Genomic DNA, 12169 nt, shown 5'->3' on the forward strand with positions numbered 1-12169 from the left:
CACAGGCAAAAATATATATCAAAATTGTGCGTAAAACCTAAGGCTTGCAAAGCTCTGGTAGAGAAAACTGGAGTTGGGAATCCACAATTTTGAAAATATTAAGATCTTGTAGATCTTAGTACTATCTACAATATTTATTTTTCTTTTCAGAAGTCATTCAAGTTAATGAGAAATATATCTTTCTCCTCTTGTAAATTCCCCCTGGTTCTAGATTCTTAGTCTGCGGGGGTTAATGTTAATCAATTTTTACTATCTTTATGTTGCTATATAAAGGATATTCCATTCAACAGAGCAGTTTATGAATACAGCTTCTTGATCGATGTCATCTCTTTTAACATTCTCATTCCCTCTGAGTCTGTGGGTTCTTTTTTAGTGCAATGAAATGCTCATAAGTTCAAATGAGTATATTACAAAGATGCATAAAATATGCACAAATGTCATCATTTACATACAACTATTATATGCGCTTAAAACACATACATTATGATTAGGTTTGTAACTATTATGTACTAATATAGTTGTCACCGATGTGCTTGTGAGGATTATGGAGTAGGCAGATGAAAAGAGGAAGGGTAGGCGAATGCAGTCATAATATTCAGTGTATATATGTGAAAATGAACTAGAAAAAATTGAGGGGATGGGTGGGGTTGGGGAGAGATGGGGAGAATGATAGATGGAGTGATACAGATCGAAATGCATTGTGCTCACAAGTTGACATGCTGACTTGAAATCTCTTTGTACAAGTAAAGATAATTTTTTAATTATGCAAAGAAAACTACACAAAGAGACACAAAAGTTAATATATACTACTAAGAAACTTGCTTGCAGTCTAAAATAATTTTACATAAGACATTTCCAAATCACTTCTCAGAATTCTAGTTTGAGGACCGGGAGTTTGGCCTTGTGGTAGAGCGCTTGCATGTACAAAGCCCTGGGTCCAATTCCTCACAGAAAAAGCTGGAAATAGTGCTGTAGCTCAAGTGGTACAGTACTAGCCTTGAGGAAACTCAAGGACAGTGCCCAGGCCCTGAGTTCAATCCCCAACACTGGGGAAAAAAAAAGAATTCTAGTTTGAATTGTCATGAGCCTTTCTAAAGCTTTAGTCATATCATACACCTAACCCTCACAATTTGTTATGTATGGCCAACTGTGGTGCCCTATACCTATAATCCCAGCACATGGGAGCTACAGACTCACAAATCTCAAGTTCAAGGCCAGCCTCAGCAACATAGTGAGTTTGAAACAAACTGGAAAAACAAAAGTTGCATTTTACTTGTTTTCCAAATGAGAAATTTGAAGTATAAAATAGTGGAGTGTCTAATTCAAGGTCACATGGAAACCATTCTTCCCACTCCCATTCTTCCCACTACACTTAAGCCTCGGATATTTTCAAGTTTATTGGGAGAACCATCCTAAAGTAAATCAATGGAAGATACTTGTTTATAAATCAAACTATTAAATAGAGAATATATGCCACCTGAATCCTCCTCATTTTTTTTAACTTTTAAAATGGAATACATGTTTCCATTTTACTTTGGAGGCTAAAACCTGGAGTACCATGGTTCAAAGCCAGCTCAAGCAGAAAAAATGATTCTCTGTCTCCAAAAGAACCACTAAAAAGCAAGGATGGAGGCTCGACTTAAATAGCAGAGCACAGCTGAATAAGCAAGCTGAGTGAGAGCTGGTGGGTCCAGAGTTCCAAACACAGTAACTGACCAAAGGAAAAACAAAGTAAACTTGAGTGTGTGCACTAGAAGTATGACAACACCAGAACTTTTCCCTGACTTTGCAAAGCTGAGCATCAAGCAACAAGTCTCTTGTGTGTCTTCCAAGTCTGCTTTTCCTTACTGCCTATATCCCAGCACTCAGATTTCCTAAGACACATCCACCTCTCCCGCACTGCCCTTCCATTTCTTTCTTCTTCTGGTTACCCAGAACTCGCCTATGGGTCATCCTGATAATCCTACTTACTGGGAAGGCTGAGATCTAGGGATCAAGATTTAAAACCAGCTCTGGTGGGAAAATCCATGAAATTTTTATCTCCAGTATACCACCAAAAAAGCTGAAAGTGGAGTTGTGGTAGAATACTAGCCTTGAGCAAAAAGATCTCCAGGATATCACCAAGTCCCTCCAAGCCCCAGGACTGGAAAACTAAAAAAAGTAAAAGATGTTATCTTTGTATAGTACTTTATAATAACAGGAAGGAGCCTATTTCCTGTTGGCAGGACAAGATTAAGCATTTACCTTAGACTTTAATCAACCTAATGCTTTTAGATAGCCAATGCTCACTTCAGAGGGCCAGGGTGAAAAGGGCTCTGAGCACTCAAGGAGAAAAGGTGTCTCATTTTGCACTCTTGAGGATAGTTACCCTTAAAAAAAATAAAGTTACAAATGTTGGCAGGGTTTGCAAGGGTGTGCAGATGTTGGAAACTAGTTTTTCTGATAGGACGTAAACTGGTAGAGCCACTATGGAAAACAGTATGGTGGTTCCTCAAAAAGTAAAATTATAATCACTGTATAAGTCAGCAAATCCTGGTTAAAAGAATTGAAAGCAAAATATTGGGGAGATATTTGTACATGTGTATTCACAGGACCATTATTCCTGAGTAAAAGTAGAAGTGCTATGTTGAGCATTGCATTGCACATTTGTAGTTTTGCTATTTGTGGGCCAAAATAGGAGGATCACATGCCAAAGGCTGGCTGAAGCAACATGGTGAGACCCTGTATTAAAAAAATTTATATCAATGATACCATAACAATGATTTAACAGATACCAGTACATGGCATATGCATGCAACTGAATATTATTCAGCCTTAAACAAAGGGAAATTCTGATACTTGCTGTGAAATAGATGAACTATGACCTCAGCTAGCTACCAAGACACCAATACTGTAAGATCCCACTTATGTAAGGTATGGTTGGTAAGATACCCAGCTGAGTTCATAGAGACCCATTAGTACAAGGATGGTTTACAGGGATGGGGAGATTGGGTGGGGAATGTTTAAGCAAGGGGTTGCAGTTTCAGTGTTGCAAAACTGAAAAAGTTCTGGATATTGGAATACTGAACATACCACTGAACTACACAGTTAAAATGATTAAAGTGGTCCATTTCAATGTTACACATATTTTACTACAGTTAAAATTACCTGTAAGTGTGGGTTGATTTCAGTATTACACATGTCTTATAAATGGCCTGGGATCCTGTGGAGAGGCCAGGCAAACGTAGTCTGGGCCAAAGCTAGAAACAGGGGGAGGCAATGTAAATCTGCCAACGCATATAAGTAGAAACAAATGTCTTGCCATTTCATCATTGCTTCTGCTGTCAACCATCATGACTGTTTCAGAGGAGGGAAATGGCAAAGGAAGAGCGCAGTGGAGTGGAGGTGTCTTTAGAGGTCCACAAGTTCCCAAAGCTCAGAAATTGAGCTTGTGAGCATCTGTCCTAGGAGGAGGATAATCAGAGATAGGAAGCCAATTATCAAATATTCTCACATAAACTATCCATTTTAAAACTGGACCCCAGGGGACCAGGAGTTTGGCCTAGTGGTAGAGTGCTTGCCTAGCATGCACAAAGACCCAGGTTCCATTCCTCAGTACCACATACATAGAAAAGTCAGAAGTGGTGCTGTGGCTCAACTGGTACAGCTCTAGCCTTGAGAAAGCCCAAGGACAGTGATCAGACCCTGAGTTCAAGCTCCAGGGCTGGTAAAAACACCCCTTCCCCCCCCCAAAAAAAAACCTGGACCTCAGATCAAACAGATGGAAGGAATATTACAAAAGCAGAAACAAAGATGTATTTTTTGTTTCCAAATAAGCAACATACAAATTATTTTCAGTTTTGTCGTTATACACTCCTGAGGCAAAAAGAGCCCCCTCCCTTTTTTTCTTAAATTTGTGCTGGTCCTAGAGATTGAACTCAGGGCTTGGGCATGCTCCCTGAGTTTTGTTTTTTGCTTAAAGCCAGCACTCTACCACTTGAGCCACATCTCCACTTCCAGATTTTTTCTGGTTAATTGCAGGTAAGAGTCTCACACACTTTCCTGCCAAGGCTGCCTTTGAACCTTAATCCTCAGAGTTCAGCCACCTGACTAGCTAGGATTACAAGCATGGGTCACCATTGCCCAGCTTCCAAGAGACATTTTTATAAAGAGATTCAGATAGTTATTCAAAGACTTTGGTGATTGGAGAAGGGTTTTCATTACAGATATAAGAAACATACTCACTACATGACTTATGTAACTTTAACGCCTCTGTATATCATCTTTATAATAACAATAAAAATAAATTTAAAAAATTACAGGTACAGTTGTCCCTCTGGAGGTGCAGAAGGATAGTTCCAGGAGGCAGTGTGAATATGAATATATGGATACTCAAGTTCCTGTTATAAAAATGACCTGATGTTTGCATGTAATGTCCCACTTGAAATCATCCCTAGATTATTTCTTATAACTAATAGGAGATAGATGGTTCATAGATAAATGTTAGCCTGTCTTATGTAGGTATTTATTATAGAATACAAGTTTGTACATGTTCAGTAGAGACACAGTTTTTGTCTGAAAATTTTATATTGGTTGGATCCATGAGTGTGGATTCATAAATAAGAAGGCTGACTCCATTTTTATTAAAACAGTTTGAATGCCAGACTTGTACCACTGTAAACATTTTAGCAATCATGTGGATATTGTCAACATAGAATAAGGTTTGTTAATACACAGTGAAAACCATTTTCCATCTATCTCCAGCCTTTGAGTCTTTTCCCCTGCTCAGGCTCATGGGATGAAAAAAAAAAACACCAATCCCTCAACATTTCTCATTTCTCCCCTCTCATCTACTCATCTACTAACTGCCCCAGATCACACTTTCTTCCTGACAACATGTTCCTGTGCCCCCCCTTCCACATTCACTGGGAAAATACCTCCTGGCTCTCCTTCTCCCCTCAGGCTAGCCATCACATCATGTGGTCAACAGGCCGTGGGAGGGAGTTTGTAAGGGTTGACATGAGAATCACTGTTCTTTCTAAATGCAACACACCCTAGAAAGTAAATAACAAAGTAAACCTAACAGTTATATACTGAAGGGACCTCGAATTGTAACAACACAAACAATATGAGAGTCCAAGTATAAATTCCTCTGCTTAAATACAGATTCTTTCTACACTATATAGTCTCTTGAGAGAGAGAGACAGAGAGAGACAGAAGCAAAGATGCAGAAACAGAGATACAAAGAGAAACACAGAGAGAGTAATCTTTGTAGAGGACAATTCTACAGCTTCTTGACATGTTTCTTAGGTCCACATCTTGTAGTACAAAATGTAGGTTCTTCAATGTTTGTATAGAAATGTTAAAACCAGTTCAGAAGGTACAGAGTTCAATTTACAAGCAACTATGAAAAATCTCTGTGAAATGTGTTTATTTAGCATGTGTGTGTGTGTGTGTGTGTGTGTGTGTTTCTATGTATATATACTTGTTATAAAGTTTAAACTCAGGGCTCCTCCTTCTCCTTAACTTTTATTGCTTAAACTGGCAGTCTACCACTTGAGCCACAGCACCACTTTCAACTTTTTGGTGGTTAATTGGAGATGAAAAAAAAAAAGTCTCACAGACTTTTCTGCCCAGACTGGCTTTAAACCTTGATCCTCAGCTCTCTGCCTCCAAAGTAGGCAGGAATATAAGCAAATAAATTTCTAAATTCATCACATTTTACAAATTTACACATTTTATACACCAATCATATTTTATACAGTTCTCTACTATGTAATTAGAAATAGTCTACTAGCATTAGAAAGAAATCCTTTCAAAGTTTAACAAATCTCATAAACTCATCTTTCAAAATGATGAGGGACAAAGCTTTGGGGAAAAAATCAATTTTCCCATAAATAAAATTTAACAGCAATATATCATAGAAATTTTACCATATAATATTTGCCTTTTGTGGCTCATTTGTAGAACTATGTCCAACTTCAATATTTGCCCCATAATATCAACACTAGCTGAACAGCTAATGCTAAGTCCAGCCAGAAACAAAATATTTGTTCATTTAGTTGGACTTGGTAACATGTTACCACATACTTGGCACTTTCATAATGGAGCTGGTGGTGACCAAAATGTAAATTTCTTTATTTAAAAAAAAACTAGTAGAAGCTAATTTTGTGAAGTTTTTATGCTAGTACTGAGCCTTGAACTCAGGGCCTGAGTGCTGTCCCTTGGCTTTTCTTCTCAAGGCAGGAACTCTCACTCTAGCCACTTCCTGCTCTTTGACCATTAGTTAATTGGAGAGTTTCACCGGCTTTCCTGCTCAGGCTTACATTGAATTGTGATTGTCCAATCTCAGCCTGCTGAGTAGCTAGGATTATAGGCATGAGCCTCCGGTGCTGAATTTCTGAATCACTATAGAGCTCATTTGGTTAGTGTGGATGTTAATGTTGGATATATGTTTACATGTGACAAGGATGTATATATTATATACATATTGCAAATATCTGTATATAGTTATAGATTGGGGCTATCATGAATCATAGAGTTTGTAGCAGCTTTCAGGCCTTCTCTTTATTTGCTCACAGGTTGTTTGGTATCAAGTCAGTGATCCAAACAGACTGCTCCAGCACGTGGAAGATCATAGTGAACCCTGACCTGTCCTGGTATCACCATGCCAACCCCATCCTGCTGCTGGTGATGTACTACACGCTGGCCACGCTGATCCGCATCTGGCTACAGGAACCCCTTGTAAGGCCCAAACACTCTCTGTGATCTTGTCTGCAAGGTAACCTTAAATCTCTGGGTAAAGAGTTGCATCCCTCTAGCCCACTGACTAGTCAATACTCTAGTCCCTCCTGATGCTCACGTTCTGGTGGTGGTATCATAATTCTGCCAAGGAAAGCTACACTCTGGTAGCTCATGCTTCTAATTCTTTTTTGTTTTGCCAATCCTGGGCCTTGAACTCAGGGCCTGAGCACTGTCCTTGGGTTTTCTCAAGGCTAGGGCTCTACCACTTGAGCCACAGCACCACTTCTGGCTTTTTTCTATGTATGTGGCACCGAGGAATCGAACCCGGGTCTTCGTGCATGCTAGGCAAGCACTCTACCACTAGGCCAAACTCCTGGCCCTCATGCTTCTAATTCTAATCCTAGCAACTCAGGAGACTGAGATATGAGGATCATGGTTCGAATCCACCCTGGGCAGAAAGAACATGTGAGATTCTTGTCTCCCATTAAGCTACAAAAAGCCAGAAGTCAAACTGTGGCTCAAGTGGCAGAGTGCCAGCCTTGAACTAAAAAGAAAAAAAAAAGCTAAAGGACGGAGCCCAGGCCCTGAGTTCACACACACACACACACACACAGCAATCAATACACAAAGTTGCAAAGCGGACTGAGTGTGAAAGAGCAGATTTCTTTCACCCCTGTGTGCACTATGAGTGGTGGATGGTGAGCAGGAGAGTAGGTTCATTTGGACTGAGCCCTTGGTATGCTCCAAGTGTCGTGTTGTTTATATACATTATCTCAGTATGCTAAATTCCTCTGAAATGTATTAGGTTTGTTTTACAAACAAGGAAAGAAAGGTGTGACAGGTATTTTCTAAAATCTCACACTAAATGATACAAACCAGCTTATAGCCTAATTTGACAGCAAAACTTAGTCTTGAGAGAACGTGCAACCTCTATTACTACAATGATTGGAGTTTCCAAATCTTGTCCAGAGCTCTCATCCCCTGAGGACCCTGTAGTGCAAGGCCAGCTTTGGGGTTGCCTTGCCTAGCTGTGAGGCAGAGGGATAAGGAAGCTCCCTGCCTACAGTATTGGCAACAAGGACTTGGGGTTTTTGAGGGGAAACTTCTCCTCTTTCGGTAGTAAACAGCTCAGTCTTCTATTCCTTCTCCTAAATGACTGTGAGGAGCTCAGAGGTGCATCAATGGCATGTAAAGGGAGAAAGTTGATACTACAGAGAGGACTGTGCTTTTCCCCCATCAACTGCCAGGGTGCTACTCACATCAGTACTTTGCTGAATCCAATCTCTCCTTAGGTATCATTTCCAGCCTGGATTCATTTCCTACTTTTACTTGGCTTCACACCGTATGCTGTACCAGATCCACAAATCCAGTCTTCAGTCAGGGGCCTTGCTGTGTCTCATGATAATATAGGTGTTAAAATAGCATGACCTCAACAGACAAGGCCTGCAGTTGTTAAATTGGCACATCCTACAAGAGAAAAGCATGTCCCAACCCAGGCTTGGCAGTGTGCCACTAGAAACAGGGATGTGCTTTCCCTCTCCGTGTTATTTCTCCTAGTGCATGAACAGGCATGCAGGGCAAAGGCGACTAGCAAGGATAGATTACATCCTTGATGATGGGTCATCTCCCTTGAGGCCACCATAGAGAGCATTTAATAGCAGCAAGGTCACCTTGCATTGCCATGTGCTCGAATTCTCATAAAATATCCTATTCTTGGTAAAAAAAATGTTTTTAACATTTTCATTATGTTTGCTTCCTCCACAAACATACCAACGAACGTAGATACTGATGTGTATCTATAGACTAATATGTACACAGAATTGACACACACGATTGAATTACTTCTAAATAATGTTTTATACATGGCAGAAACCAAGGAAGTGAGGAATAGTTCTCGGAGTCTTTGGCTCTCTCTGGGCATCAGATAAAGCAGTAGTTTGGTGAGATCCTTTTGCTCCCTCCAGGTCTGTGTGATAGCCTGGTATCCCAGACCTGGGGTTTCCAGGAAACAAGGGCAAGCAGAGAGAACCAGGAAAGCAATCTGGGCTGCAGTCACACTGGCCACAGCTTTGTTACAAGCAGAGACCTCTAGCTGTCCATGAAACACAGACATCACATCAGCATCAGTATTTCAGTTCATCTGTATTCTAAGTAGACTGGAAGTAGGACTTTTTTGCTGAGGTAATGTGAAAATAGAAGAGGCTGATTACATCCTGATCCCAGATACCTTAGAACATTCAATGAAAAAAATACAGGCCACCGAATGTGAGTGGTTCAGGCGAAAGTCTAGGGAACACTGCTAGGCACTGATGTCTCACTCCTGTGTCCTAGCTACTTAGGAGGTTCTGGTCAAAGGATCTGATTTTTCTGCCAATCCAAGAAGAAAGATTAGAGCGACTCTTATTTCCAGTTAACTGGCAACAAGCTGGAAGTGGAAGTAGTACTCACGCACTAGTGCTCAACCGGCCAAGGACTTGAGGTCAAGCCTCAGTAGCAAGACAGACAGACAGACAGACAGACAGACAGACAGACAGACAGACAGACACACACACACACACACACACACACACACACACCCCACATAAAATGTTTTTAAACTAAATGATTTGTGTAATTATTTTCTAGTTCTGTTTAGAATGTACTGAGAGACACTACAAATATTTAACATAAGTCATATGCTATCATATATGGGTCTATCTCAAGTACTGGACAATATGTAATAAAAAAAAAAAACCCACACTCGTGGTATCCCCTAATGCCTGCTCACAGATGAGCTTTGCGAGGCAGAGCTGTTCTTGTGGTTCTGTGTTTCAGGTACAGGTTGACAAGACAAAGGAAGAGGACCAAGCCCTGGCTTGCAGCTCTAATCAGAATACAGCAGAAAGGAGGCGGAGCCTGTGGTATGCAGCCCATTATCCAACTGATGAGAGAAAAGTAAGCCCAGGAGCCACGTACTCCATCAATAGTTTCTGCTGCTATGTTGGTATTTTACTGTTGAGTATGCGCTTTGTCAAGCTGCTGACGTGTCCCTGCTGTTAACATGAGGGCGCAGTTTGATTTACACAGCTAGGTGTCACAATATAGGAATGACTTGTCCAATGAAATCCTGAACAAATGTGATTCTGTATGGTCTTGCTTCAATTGAAGGCTCTTAGTCCTTAAATGAATCTTCTTAATATATCTACATCTCATATTTGAAGTAAACCATACTTAAACAAGCAAAACAAGAGTGGATGAGTCACACTTCTAATCCTAGTTACTTAGCAGGCCGAGATCCAGAGGATTTCTTCTTGAAGGCATCTCAGGCAGAAAAGTCTGTGAGTCCCTTATGTCCAATTAAGCAGCAAAAAGCCAAGTTGGAGGCATTGCTAAAATGATAGAGCACCAGCCTGAGGAAGCAAGCCAAGTAAGCTCAAATCTCAGCACCAACATAAATTAACAAATAAGCAAGGAATCTGTGGAACACCAGAAGAAAATCAGAGTTGAAATACATTCGGCAAGTGAGTTTGCTCTGTTGAGCCCCTTCCATAGTAATCAACAACCACTTAGGGGAGAACCAAGGTCTTGCTGAACAGAACCTGGACCCATCACTGCGTGAAGGCCTCACACTGGGATTGTCCTGAAGGCCTGCAAGGTCTGCATCATCTGTAACAACAGTGTTTTCTACCTTCTTGATCATTCACTGGCCAGCCTGTGTGTTCACATGGCCTCGTGCAGTGCTGTGAGAACAAGTCCTCTTAGCATTCTTACTGGTATCAGCAAGGGGCTCCCGGCATAGAGAACACAGGAGTCCATTCAAAGATTCACATGGTAATTGGTGAGTTTATCTAAGATACTCAGCCCTGGCACCAGCATGGCTGTCCTACATTGAGAGGGATGTGACACTTGACAGTTTATGGAATCCCTTTGATTACATCACCCCACGTTTCAGGCTGTCACATTTAGTCCATTAAATAATAGATAGAACCAAGGGTAGCCCAACCTGTCCAGTGAGGCCTATAGAGCTCTGAGGTGAATAATGTTCTCGAGACTACAACTATATTTAAAATCTAGCTGGGTCTGTTATGTACGCCTGTAATCCTACTGAATGCATAGGTAGGAAGACTGGGGTAGGAAAATGCCTGCCCTGGGTGAAAAATCGGAAAATAAAACCATATACTTATAGTTATCTGATATTTGATAAGGGAGCCAAAGACATACAGTAGAAAAATAATAGCCTCCTCAACAATTAGTGTGGGGAAAAGTAGGCATCTGTACGCAGAAAACAAAAATGGATCCTTGCTTGTCACCATGCACCAATATCAATTTAAAATGGAGCAAAGACTCCACATCGGGACGGGCACTGGTGGTTCATGCCTGTAATCCTAGCTGCTCAGGAGGCTGAGATCGCTGAATCACAGTTCAAAGCCAACCCAGGCATGAAAGTCCAGGAGACTCTTATCTCCATTTTCCCATCAGAAAACAAGAGGCAGCACTGTGCCTCAAGGGGTAGGGCAGTAACCTTGAACTGAAGAGCTCAGGGGCAATGCCCAGGCCCAGAGTTCAAGCCCCATGACCAACCCCCCCCCCAAAAAAAAAACACTCGATGTCAGACCCAAAACTTCAAAATCACTAACAAGAGAGAAAAAGAGAAACATTAGAACTTCTTGAAGAGTCCCAGGGCACAACAGATAGAGGATAGAGTTGCCAATATAAATATTTTCTGCATGGTTAAAGACTAGTTATTAAACTAGAAAGACAGTCAACAGAGTGAGAGAAGATCTTCACCAATAATATGTCAGTCTAATATCCAATATATGCCAGAAGCTCAAGAAAATAACTCCTCCCAGACCTAATAAACCAATCAGTAAATGGGCAAGGGAACTAAGGAGAGACTTTTCAGAAGAGGTAAGAATGGCAAAGAAACACATGAAGAAATGCTAATCATCCCTGACTGTATAGGAATTACAAATAAAAACAACTCTGAGGCTCCATCTCACCTCAGTTAGATTGGCCAATGTGAATTCAAACAACAAATGTTGGCAAGGATATGGGTGTGGAAAAGGGAACCTATTGCACTGTTGGTGAGAATGTAAACTAGTACAACCACTCTGGAAAGCTTTCTGGAGGTTCCTCCAAAAAACTAGACATAGACATAGAATCATGTTGAATAAGATAAGTCAAGACCTAAGGAACAAAAGGTGCATGGTATCCTTAATATGTGTCTATTAGATCCAAACAGTACAAGAATGATGACTCAATATTTGCATACCCAATGTTATAGACATGGTACTGGAAATATAAACACAACTACATAGATATAAAAACTTATGACTCTATAGACATAATGGGGTTTTTTGTCAGTCCTGGGCCATGAACTGAGGGCCTGAGCACTGTCCTTGGACTTTCTCAAGGCTAGAGCTCTACCACTTGAGCCTCAGCACCACTTCTGGCTTTTTTCTATATA

The 12169-nt window shown here is 40.8% G+C and overlaps 1 pseudogene; it reads left to right on the forward strand.

Annotated features, from left to right (window-relative positions):
• Nucleotides 1–12169, forward strand: part of LOC150039514 (piezo-type mechanosensitive ion channel component 2-like) — a 157201-nt pseudogene that overhangs the window by 37169 nt on the left and 107863 nt on the right.

Source organism: Megascapheus bottae, unplaced genomic scaffold (genome assembly GCF_031878675.1).
Source record: "Megascapheus bottae isolate mThoBot1 unplaced genomic scaffold, mThoBot2.hap1 HAP1_SCAFFOLD_91, whole genome shotgun sequence".
In the NCBI taxonomy this organism is placed as follows: domain Eukaryota; kingdom Metazoa; phylum Chordata; class Mammalia; order Rodentia; family Geomyidae; genus Megascapheus; species Megascapheus bottae.